Below are 13,598 nucleotides of genomic sequence, written 5' to 3'. Positions count from 1 at the left end.
CCAAAGCAAAACTGAAGGAGACCACTTGTCATAGAACGAGTTTTGATTGTAATAAATGATATTACCAACGTGATGTGGAGTTACACTCCTAATTGTCTTAGGTTTCTAGAGCTTTCAATTAGCAGTAAGTTGCTTTTAATAGTTAGTTTAAAATGTTAATAGGTGTCATAATAAGAATAATTCGAGTTCCCCTCATGATGGAGGAGGAATCTCAAGTATGTAAAAGAGCTCTATATATAGCAGAACATCGGATGTACAAAGGGTTGGAAAATTATTGAGAAAAGCTCTCAGATTGTGCTTTGTGTAAAGACTCTATTTTCTAGTAATACAGTATTGGCCTTGCTTCTCAGGAATCAAAAGGAATTCGATGTTCCAAATGTCTTGTGTTGTCTTTTTCCTATTATCTACAGTGTTATGAATGTCTGATTACTTAGAAATCACTAACAGTGCTCTAATTTCCTTCATACATTTGTAAACTGTGTTGGTTCTCCATGTGTTTGTTGTGTTTACATATGTTGGATTCTGAATGCCCTGACCTCTATGCAAAGCTAACCTTACTGTCAATGACTCCATAAGCCCAATGGATACTTTCTAATTGTATTTCAACCTCTTATACTTGTTCATTTTGTTTAATAGAGTTAGACATCTTATTCATTATCCAAATCTGTAATTTTGTGAGAGAGCCCTCTCAGGTTGGGGAGGCTAAGCCTCAGCCTAAAGTAGGTTTGAAATAGCTACTTAAAGTCTACCTGATCACAGCAGCCTTTCAGGGTCCAATTTTGAATAAATTTAATGCATTGAATAGATTTTATTTTAATCAATACATTTGTATGCAGTCAATGTATTTTAATCAATAAATCTAATTCATTCAATCTATTCCATTGTTTGGATGTTTTTATTATTTTCAATAATATTTTGGAATGGGACACATGCCATGTTAATAGTGTGGATATTATGTGTTTTGAAAGTGAACAATAGTCAAAAATCCTTGAGACAATGGTATAGATACTAGGGGAAAAAATAAGAATGTTTTATTACACAAAGTAAATATGCATATAATGAAACCCTATTTTTAACTAAAGAATTTAATACACCAAACCTTAACAAAAGAGTCATCTATTATATGTACTAGATTTATGTAAACAAAAATATAGATTTTAAATAATGAAACCTATTTTATGGATTTATGTTAAATATGTTTTATATATTTTAGATAATAAAATCTATTTTATAGATTTATGTTAAATGTATGCTATAGATTTATTTTATGTAATCCAAAAATTAGTACAATTCACGAATTAGAACAAAAAAAAGGCATAGAAAAACATTTAGAATTTAGTTCATTTGCATTTAAATACAAATATTAAGAATGGATGTAAAAATTGTGTTGTTACTAAAACATCTAAAATTTCTTATTGATTTAATTTTGTGTTTTCAATATAAAATCTATTTTATGTAATACATTTATATAATACATTTGGTTTATTTTGATTTGATATAAAATATTTATATATTTAAATTTTCTTCATTTAGATTTAAATAAATAAATTGACAATCCATGTAAAAATTGTGTTAATAATAAATTATGTTAATTTGTTATTAATTCAATTTATTGTATTCAATATAGAATCTCTATAATGTATTAAACATCAATATATTAATATATGTTTTACATTAATATTAAAAGTAAATATCTCTTTTAATGTTAATTCTTATTATTATTATTATTAAATGTAGAAATCTATGTAAAAATATATTTTGCATCTATACATTAATGTGAATATTTTTTTATGTAAATATTTTTATTAAATGTTAGAGTTAATAAACTTAGGTTTATTTAGGTTCAGTGATGTTAAGATTAAAATATTTGGTAATTTTATATTGTTTGGTTCATGTAGCATTGCGTTAATTTATAACAAGAGGTTTTGAAGTTTAGGTTTTTTAACGTTAGAAAATTTGGTTTAATGTTAATATTTATATTGAAAATAAAAAATTGATATCGATATTAAAAATATATGAATCGAAACATTATAACATCAATATTAAACATAGATATTAATATAAACATAATTATAGGTTTACTAACATTAATAATATTGGATTATAGAGATTAGGTTTAAAAATCTGTGGAATTTTGTTCATTGTTGTACTAATGTTTTGATCACTCATTTCATTTTATACAATGTGTATATGTGAAGTTTTTCTATATGCGTAGATGGTAAATTATGTATGTATGTTACTTTTAATTATATTCAACATTAATTTTGTTGATATAAAATGTGTTTTTTTTTTTATTATTTTTTTTTATGTTAGGTGATTTCATTGTTTGATCATGGATCCAGCTATTGGAGTTGGCTTCCATTCGAAATTCTTGAAATTGTCTTCCTCTGGCTCCCTTTATTAGTTGTGATAAAGTTTAGCACTATTTGTAAGAAATGGAAGAATGTTTTGGAAAACCCTTCTTTCTTATTGCATTGCAAGCATGTCTCTATGAACGAATTTGAATTTAGGCTTCCTTTCCTCAATAATGAAAATAATTATTTTGTTGTTGAATACCTTAATCAGAATGGGCACATATCTCATTTTCATTTGTGATTCATAGATTCAAGATACAAAGTAGAGTCTACTGTTGGACCAATGGTGGTTTTATCCTTACCAACAGAATACTCCTATACACACAACTATTTTGTAACGAATCCATTTACAAAAGCCTTTAAAAACATAGGGAAAATATCAATTGGAGACTGGGTATTCTTTTCATTATTGGAAAATGTAAGGAACAAAAAATATGACTCGATTGTTCTAAAACATACGTATGGTAGAATGGAATCTAAATTTTATGTTTGCAATAGTCTTCATAGGGTTTGGCAAAGGTCTTATCTTCCATTTGGTGGCACTTCACCCCCTAAGAATTCAATGTTTGATAAAAGTAAATTGTTTTGGCTCTATTTGGACAAGGAGTATGAAGATTATCCTTGGTATGGGTATACAATCTACTAGTTTGATGTAATAAAAAATGAATAGGTTTTTTAATTTGTTCCAATCACTGACATATGGTGTATGTCGTTAGAAATATACATGGATAAGTTGATATGCCTTGTCAATGATGACTCCACTTCTGTATGGTCAATTGAAGAATTAGATCATTTCCAATTTGGTCATCCATGCATTGAAGGAAGAACTGACTACTTTGAGGATGATTTGGGTTTCATATGGAAGTTGTTGGAAGAAATTTCTATAGATATAAATAGCAAATCTCCTGGTTATCCCATTTCGAATAATCCATGTTGTGGTTCTTATGTGCAACTACAGTGACATTCCTTTCGTATTATATGACATGATGATTGATAATTCAACAAATGAACAAATGTCTGGGTTTTGGTACCCAACGTTGGAGGATTGCAATGATTTGATTGAGTATGGAAATGTTTTTGCAATTTCTCCCCGTATGGATTCTGTTGATGAGATTCCACCATTAGATGTGAATATGGATTCTTACGCTATTAGTATTCTTAGGAGTTCCTATAAATATTTTCATTTTATATACTCTCTATGCTTGTATCGATCTTTATGCTGGAAAATATTCCATATTGTTTCCCCTAAAGTTTTCTTAATTACATGTAAATGTGTTTGGATGCTATGCAGTTTTCTTTGTTTGTATAATTATAATTGCTATGAGTTATGCTGTAGATGTTATTTGTATTGCTTTTTGTCATTGCTTCTCAAACAATGTTATATGTTTATGTACATTTTAATATTTTCATTTATATTTTGATAGCATATAGTTCCATATTTTTAGATATACTTCCAAGTCATATAATTCTTACAGTATTGTGTCCAGATTGTATGGGTTCTGTTTTGATTCTAGTATGATACATGAAAATTTAGACCCTTTTGTTTAAGCCATTTGGAAAAATTCATTTTTGATTTTAGCCGTTTTGAAAAATTCAATTTTTTTTAGCCATTTGGAAAAATCCTTATACATTTTGATAAGTTTATATGGTTGGAAAAAATAGCATATACCCTTTTTATGTTTTTTTTATGATTGATAAAAAAAAACCTTGTGCTTTTTTCATTCTTTTGTGTTTATTTATATTAGATATATTTTATGTTCCATGTTTATGGTTCCATAATGAATATTTTATTATTCATTGTAGACATGTCATCTGAAGGAACAAGCAAGCATACAAGAAAATGAAATCTATCACCAGCATCACGTGACAAGTCTAATAAAAGTTATCGTTTATGGTATCAACAAAATAAGGATGCCATAAATGAGCATAGGAGAGCTACATATCATAGAATAACGAGTGCAACCACTCTTCAAAATTATTTTATAATTCCTCGTATGTACCATACTATGGATGATATAATGGAAAGAACATTTCATGTTGATAGTTCATTATCAAAATATGCTCCTCATCAGCATAATTTTGTTGTTTGATGCTCTCCTGAAAATGTTCATAATATTGGGAAACATCTTGCAATCAGGAAGAACATCATATCGATAATGTGGATGCAAATATCCATCCTAACACTTCCATGTCTACAATTTCATGTTTCGGCCAAGGCCAAAGGTTGCAAAATATCCATGGTGGAGGTAATGATGACATTGTGTGTGATGATTTCAATGATAGTTTAACTGGGCATTTGTTAGATAATTTGGAGCTAGTTGCTTGAAACATTGGATCTTCCAATCATCCTTCTCAAAGTAATGTGGTCCCACCAAGAGAATCAGTCATCCTTGATAACATCTCACGTGGAACAATGGAGGTAGCGCAATGATATTTTGAATTTTTCTGCAATAGTGGTTGTTTTATTACATTCCTCTATTTAAAATATTTTCTTTACTAAACTTATAAGCTATTTCCTTCTCTAGGAATATGATACAACTCGTTTTAATAGAGGTCTAGAAATTAGTTCCCAAAGTGTTCCATCCACTAATCTAAGAAGTGAAGATGAAGCACATCATAACCTTCCTGGGCATTCTCCTCGACGATCAAATCGCCAAACTAATGTAAATTTTAAATGTTTTTAATTTTCTTTTCATTTTTTGAATTTCTAGTTGTTTAGATGTTGAATTTTATGGCATATTTTATTTTCTTTGAATAGGACACAACTCATTTCATTAGAGGCATACAATTAACTTCATAGATGTTCCATCTGTTGACGTTAGAAGTGAATAGGAACCATCTCATAGCGTTCATCCACATTGTTAAACAAATGTGAATGTTGAGTGCAATTGATATTTTTCTCATATTTTCATTTACAATTGGTTGGACATTGTATTTTATAAATTTTTTATAGAAAAAACATGATCTCATCTTATCAGGTTGGAGAATTGGAATCCAAAACATCAAATTGTAAAACTAATGTAGATGTTCAATATATTTGATTTGCTTTCCATTTTTAAACTTTATTTGTTGGACATTTAGTTTTCTAATGTATTTTATTTTGTTGAAACAAGAAATAACTCATTTGATAAAAGGCATAGAAACTAACTCCCCAAATGTTCCATTCACTGATGTTAGAAGCAAAGAGAAACCATCTCATAACCCTCATCCACATCAACAAACAAATGTAAATTTTAAATGCATTTTATTTTTTTCATTGTTTTCATTTATAATTAGTTGGAAATTAAATTTTAAAATATTTTATGACAAAGAGACCTTTACATCCTCTGAGGTTCATGAAATGCAGACCTTAAATTTGGAAAGGCCTTGTCATAGATCCATTCGACATGCTTCAAATTTGGGAAGGGAATCTCATGTTCTTGAAGATGAAGTACATTTTGGTAGAAATTTTACTCTTCCAAATGGTTCTCAACATGGTCCGGCCAATAGAGATCATATTCATTTTGATGAAAACATGATTGCAGTGCATAAAATATTTCAAGCAAAGATAGATAGCTTGTCAGTTGTCCAAATGTGCCACATTTTCCAAGAATCATATCCCGGAATCTAGGTTTTGAGACATTCTAAAGGACCTGTTTGCAGATGATGTAAGAGTGAAATAGGTGCCCATCATTTTTATCGATATAATAGCATGGATCCTAGTGAGCAACCTCACATTTTAAGAGTTCTTACTCAAGTTAAATAAATGCTAATTGCACGTGTGAATCCTATTTTGCAAGTGACACATGCTCGAGGTGGGCAATATAAGTATAACGGTCATTCAATTAACTTTCCTCAAGATATTTCTACAATTGTACAAATTCTTCCCTGACATGTTGAAGATATTGACTTTCTAATTGTGAGGAGACATGCCGCTCAGTCTAAATATTATTAATGTTATGTCAAAATATATCAAGTGATGGCTGCATTGCTTTTCAAAATCCAACATGATCAATATTATCGAGATGTTGTAATTGGCCCAATATTGGAATCTCTCCTGTGAATGAATATAATACAAAGGGGTTATTACATATGGAATTCCCAAAATTGTTCCCCACTGGTGATGTTAATTGGTTGCAACCACATATTTGTAGTGTTGAACTTCATGAGTATGTATTGCATCTTCTTAGGTACTATGATCAAATATTTGGAATCCATCCTTGCTTTTGATATTACCTATTGAACATGATAATGTGGCATTAGAGCCAAGTGATTGCTGTAGTTTTTGTAAAGAAACATTTACAAGATAACTCACCTACAAGAATTGAAGAGTTGCGTCACCAACTTTCTGATTTACCAGATAACAAGTTGGTTGAGCATCTTATGCAGTTTGGTTCTTTTATGAGAGGTACAAGGGCATACTGGACTAAGTGTCAAGCTGAATTAACTGACATGATTACTTAGTTTGGATGTCCATATTTATTTTTTACTTTGAGTGCAGCTGACACAAAGTTGCAAGAGTTGCATAACATCATGCGCATACATTCACATTCTCATTCTTTAAATGAGCATTGTATGAAAATTGAGAATGTTATCTAGTACCCTCATATTGTTGCCACATTTATGCACCATAGATTCAATATTTTTCGAGAGGAAGTTATCCAAAAATATCTTAAAGCTAAAGACTTTTGGTACAGGTTTGTGTTGTTGAATTTATTTTCTATACTTTGTCAATTTTTTATTATGATTCTATTTATATTGTTTGTAGTAAATATATCTTCATTTTTTTCAAATATGAGTGGCAGCATAGAGGTTCAGCACATATCCATGGTTTCCTATGGTTGGAAGGAGCTCCTGACATGGAAATACTTGATTGGTCAAATGATTCTGATGTACAACTTGCAAAGAGATTCTTTGACAAATATGTAACTGCATGGAATCCAGGTGACATACATCGTCGCAACATAATGGTTCCAAGAAGCCTGAATGATGACCCTTTCCTATTAAATATTGATAATATTTCTCTTGAAATCCTCATAATGATTATGAAGAATTGTTAAGCCATGTCCAAAGGCACACAAAGTGTAGTGTAGATCCTTGTTTGCGCAAAAAAAGCACTATTCTGACATGTCGATAAAATGCTCCGTGGGATCTTTGTGATGAATCAAGATTGTTCATAGATGATAAGGGAAGAAACAAATATGATCCAATAAGAAATGTTGACAGGATCAATGTACATAACATTAACCTTCTAACAATGTGGCGTGTAAATGTTGATTGCCAACCAGTGCTTTCTTGCTATGTTGTCTTGAAATATATTTCTAAGTATGCATCAAAAGCAGAAAAAAAGGTCTGAAAATTATAGTCATATGTTAACTATGATTTCAAATTCTATTGGCTCTAAGGATCATGCTTTATGTGCATACAAAAGGTTTCTTGCAGAAACGATTATTGATCGTGGCATTGGAGCACAAGAAACGTGTCATATGTTGCTTAAGCTACCTCTTGTTGTTTGTAGGTAGAAATTTGTTTCCTTAAATGTTGGAAGAAAGGTTTTCAAGAAAATCTCAAGGGATGGCTTGCAATGTTCATCTGAGAATACTTTTTCTCAACATTATCAGAAGAGACCCCTTTTCCTTGAACATCTATCTTTGATAGAAACATCAAGACCTTAGACATTTGATAGTAAGCATAAACAAGATTCATGGAAGCCTAGAGATGTCCATGCTATTGTTCAGGTTTGGACATGGTTTTATTCTATTCCTGGTGAGGCTTCATATGAATTTGAAACCTTTTGTTGGGCAAAATTTCTCTTGTACAAGCCATTTCGTGACATTCCTGTAGAAATTGGCCTTTCAACTGAAACTATTATTGAAAATTGGAGGAATTTCTGATATCGAGCATGGCATGTTGATCAAAATCCATCAATTGTCGACAATATTGAAGATGAAGAAGATGGTGATTTTGCTAACTAGGAAATGAACCTTGAATATTCTTTTCACGAATGGCATATTTTCTCTCTCTTGGTTCCACCAAATGACGTGAATGTTTCTAATATTCACACCCTTGTTCGAGGGGACTTTGATATATCCTTTGACCTAGAAAGTACAACTATTTCTGATGATGTTGTAGAGGAAGCTATTAATTTTATAAGGAATGCAAAATCAAGGGGTGATATTGTTGACCCTTCAAACAGAACATTTTGATATTCAGATTCATTTTCGGAAAAACAATGGCTTTCTTTTGAAATTGTTTTAAGGCACTTTGCTAAATATGAGATTCGTGAAGATCTTCTTATGATTGTTCAGGGCATTGCAGGCACTGGGAAGTCTTTCCTTGTCCATTTTATTTTTGAATCTCTTTCTAATTTTTCAAGTAATGGAAGAAGCCCTTTGCTTCGTCTTGCTACAACAAGAATATTTTCTTTTAATATACAAGCAAAAACAATACACTCAGCTCTAAACATTTCAATTAAAGATATGCAGGCACTACAGGGGCAGTCACTAGCAACATTCCAAGAATAAATGAGACATATTAGATATATATTGATTGATTAAATAAGATTTCTAGGATCAAGGTTGTTTATGAAAATAGATGCTTCATTACGAGAAGCATTTCCAGAGAAAAAGAATTGTCCTTTTGGTGGCAGATCCATCAATCTTGTGGGCAACCTTGGCCAGTTACCTCTGGTGAGAGATAAGCCTTTGTATGCAGGTAATATAACATGGAAAGTCTTGTGGAACAAATTCAACATTGTTTCCACTCTTGACAAAATCTTTCACCAATAACGGAATAATGAGAAACAATCTTGTTTTCTCAATAACATAAGAAATGTAGAACCTTTTCTTGAAGATTGGGAGTTTCTTATGTCAGAGGCTGATATGAGGTTGCACCCTAGAGAAAGGGATTTATTTAATGCAACAGTTCACCTGTTTCCAACAAATAATTTGGCCTCCTTCCATAACAGGCATATGTTAAAATCATTAAATTCTCCAATTGCATGATGTATTGTTGAGCATTCAAGGTGTTCATAAATCATTAGTGTTGATGATGATCAAATGGACCGTGAAGTTTTGTTGTGTCATGGTCAGCATGTTATGTTGACATGTGATTTGTGGGTTGAAGGTGGCTTGGCGAATGGTGAACTTGGCTATGTTAAGGATATATTTTAGATGCCTACCTCTAAGCAACCTCGGCTTCCAATGTTCACAACTATGTATTTTGATAAGTATGTTGATGTTCCATTTAATGCAAGCAGTCCAAACATTATGCATATCACACCAGTGATAAGAGTAAATCAAAATCAAATTCCTTTGAATATGGCATGAACTCTTACAATCCACAAGTCACAGGGATTGACCTTAGAATAAAGAGCAGCAATGCCTTATCTTCACAGCCATATCAAGAGTGAAATCAATAGATGGTTTATGCATTGCACTGGCTTTCCCTTTTCAATGTTATGCCAAGATGAAAGATAGTGTATATGTTACAATTAGGAAGAAAGAAGAGGAGCGATTGAAGTCCATATCGCTATGACATACAACTAATAACGTTGTGACCTTTTCTATAGTATGTTTTCTGAATTGCTTTTATTGTCCTCCTGATTTACTTTTAATATAATAATCGTTTTCATATATTTATGAGATTAATACATTCATCATATTCATAGTAATATTTTAGAAAGTTGTTTACATATTTTTCCATGTTGTTCAATTTTCTTATTTTTTTTAAGTGGATATTGTTCCCTTCTTTACAACAAACCATTAAGACATAAACAACAAGTTATATGAACCAATCATTCAAAATCAATTTTATAAATGGTTCATATTGACATTAATATTGTGGATTCATATTACATCATGAAATGAAAAAATGGAGGTTGTGAATATTGGCCATTAGTTTGGCCAATATTCATTTTTTGAATATTGGCCACGATTTTGTTCTAATTGCGCAACTTTTTCCATTGTCTTTTGAAATCAAGTTTATATTTGTAGAATTTTTTATATCATTTGGTTCATGTAACATTAGATTATTTTATAGCATGAGGTTTATAAGATTAAGTTTTTTAACATAAATAAAAATGGGGTGTTATGTTTTATGTATATATATCTATATATGTGTATGCTTATTTGTTTGTGCGTGTCTATATTAATTTTCTTTTCTTTTCTTTTTATCTTTCAAATGAAGATATGGACAATAATGATGTCATCCATTATTCCATAATAGTGCACAATATTCTTGGAGTGATAAGTTTTCTTTCGTATCTTCATAATAAGTTTGATAGAAAACATGGGTTCCATCTCACTTTTATTGATGAGCATCTTCGTGTGCTAGATTAAATGAAAACACATGTAAAATACTTGTTACATGTGCACTGGAGGGAATCTGGGAGGAGAACAAGAATGAATTGGTTGGAAAGCGTTAAGTATTGTGATCATTATGCTGTTGATTTGAAATGGTGCTTCTTTTTTCATCGGTCTGGTTGTATTTTGGAAGAGGCTATTCCATAGATGACTTTTTATGGAGTGGTTCAAGTTCAATTTTGTAGTGGAATTATTTGATGTAAAGAAAAAATATATATATGTTAAGACTTGGCATTCTTTTTGTGGTCACAATGTTGGTGAAATTGAGTTTTTTCCTCGTTGTTCTTGTTACGTAGAAAATTGTATATCTCTCATCTTAAATATCATATCATGTCGTTCTTCTTTAAATCCATTGTGTGAAATTTAGTTGTGTTTTTTGCATTTATGTTCCTTTGCTCCAATGGTGGTGTTACTATTTTATTTTTTTCTCTTGCATTTGTAATTGTTTTGGTCTTTTGTATGGGTCCCTTTGTGACTTTGTTCATGTCTTTCATAATGAAAATATTATTGATGTTTATAATATTAATTTTGGGCCTTCTTGTTCTTGTTGTTTATATCAATATTCACTAGATTTATACTATTAATATATTGATGTATTCATAATAATGTATTTATTCCTTAAAATTTATTTATTGTTTATAATGTAGTGATATAAATGTGTTATTATTAATGTGTTGATGATTTACCATTTTTTAATGTTTTATAGTGTATTATTATTAATGTATTCATATTATTTTTTTGTATTGATGTCTTAATGGTTTACAATGTAGTTCTTATATTGATTGTTATTTATGTTTATTATCATTGTTTTGTATTATAACATTATTTAAGTTTATAATATTGATGCCATGGATTTAGGGCTTAGGGGTTTTAAAATATTTAATATGACATGTATTCTCTCATTTTCAAAACCAATCATTGTGAGTGTTGTTGAACATTATGTTATAACAAAGATTCTCTTCAGATTAAAACCATAATCAACCATGGCAAATCATGGCCAACCATGGTCCAACATCGCATTGTAACAAAGATTTTCTCAATATGAAAATAAACGATGGTTAAGGATGGTCATTGATATTTATTTTTCTATCTATAATATTTATCACGGGGTTTAAACAACTTGTGTTTAAAATATTAATCCATTGGGGTTAAAATATCAATCCTTTCCGTTGTTAATATTGATCCCTTGTATTTTTTGATCCCTTAGGTTTATAATGTTTTTCTCTTGGGTTTATAATATTAAACACTTGGTTTTATTTGTTCTTTTAGTTTATAATATTAATAATTCCTTTGGTTTATTTTATCCCTTGGGTTTATTAATCCCTCGACTTTAAAATATTAATTTCTAGGGTTTATTAATTGTATAGGTTGTTAATATTAGTTTGTTGAGTTTATTTATTCCTTGGGTTTATTGATTGCTTGGGTTTATTAATCATTTGTTTTTATAATATTAATGCCTTGGGTTTATAATATTAAAAATGCATTGGGCTTATTCATCTCTTGTATTTATAATATTAATAATCCCTTGGATTTATAATAATAATAATCCCTTCGGTTTATTAAACCCCAATATTAATGGTTTAATCCGTTAGGTTTATAATATTTATCCTTTTAGTTTATTTATTCTTTGGGTTTATAATACTAACAATCTCTAAGGTTTATTGATTTCTTGGGTTTATAATATTAATAATCATGCGAGTTTATCAATCCTTTGTTTTTAGAATATTAATTCCTAGGCTTTATTAATATCTTGTGTTTGTAATATCAATCCCTTGTGCTTCTTGATCCCTCAGGTTTTTAATCTTTATCCCTTAGGTTCACTAGTTCCTTGGGTTTATAATATTAATAATCCCTTGGGTTTAAAATATTAATAATCCCTTTGGTTTATTAATCCCTTGAGTTTAAAATATTAATTCTTAGGGTTTATTAATCGCTTTGGTTTTTATTTTGGTTTGTTGGGTTTATTGATTCATGGATTTTATTAATCACTTAGATTTATTAATACTTTGTGTTTATAATATTATTTTGTTGGGTTTACTATTTCACTTGGGTTTACTATTTCCTTGGGTTTATAATATTAAATGCTTAGGTTTATTTGTTCTTTAAGTTTATAATATTAATAATTCCTTGGGTTTATCATTTAATCCCTTGGGTTTATTAATCCCCAATATTAAGGTTTAAATAATAGTCCTAAGGTTTAATATTAATCCCTTAGATTCACAATGTTTATCCTTCGAGTTTATTAACCTCTTGGGTTCATAATATTAACAACCCCTAGGGTTTATAATATTCATAGTCATGTGGGTTTATCAATCCTTTGGGTTTTAAATATTAATTCTTAGGCTTTTTTAATCCCTTATATTTTTAATATTGATCCCTTACAATTTTTGATCCCTTGGGTTTATTAATTCCTTGGGTTTATAATATCAAATGCTTGGGTTTTTTCATTCTTTAAGTTTATAATATTAATAATTCCTTTGGTTTATCATTTAATCCCTTGGTTTTATTAATCCTCGAAGCTTAAAATATTAATTCCTAAGGTTTATTAATCGTTTGGGTTTTTAATATTAGTTCGTTGGGTTTATTGATTCCTTGGGTATATTGATCCATTCCGTTTATTAATCATTTATTTTTATAATATTAATGCCTTGGGTTTTTAATATTAATAACACCTTGGGTTTATTGATCTCTTGTATTTATAATATTAATAATCCCTTGGTTTTTGTAAAACCCCAATATTAAGGGTAAATATTTGTCCAACCATTTATGATTATGTCAATATCACAATAGATTAATCTAATACGGAAATCAAACATGGTCAACCATGTTTATTTTAGGGTTTATAATAGTCATGATATGGTTTATATGTGTTTGATTTATATTTTTTATCCCTTAGGTTTAT

The sequence above is a fragment of the Pinus tabuliformis genome, chromosome 8 (assembly GCF_031772625.1).
Source record: "Pinus tabuliformis cultivar Carrire ecotype Pingquan chromosome 8, CPIR1, whole genome shotgun sequence".
NCBI lineage: Eukaryota > Viridiplantae > Streptophyta > Pinopsida > Pinales > Pinaceae > Pinus > Pinus tabuliformis.
This window is presented reverse-complemented; position numbering follows the sequence as displayed.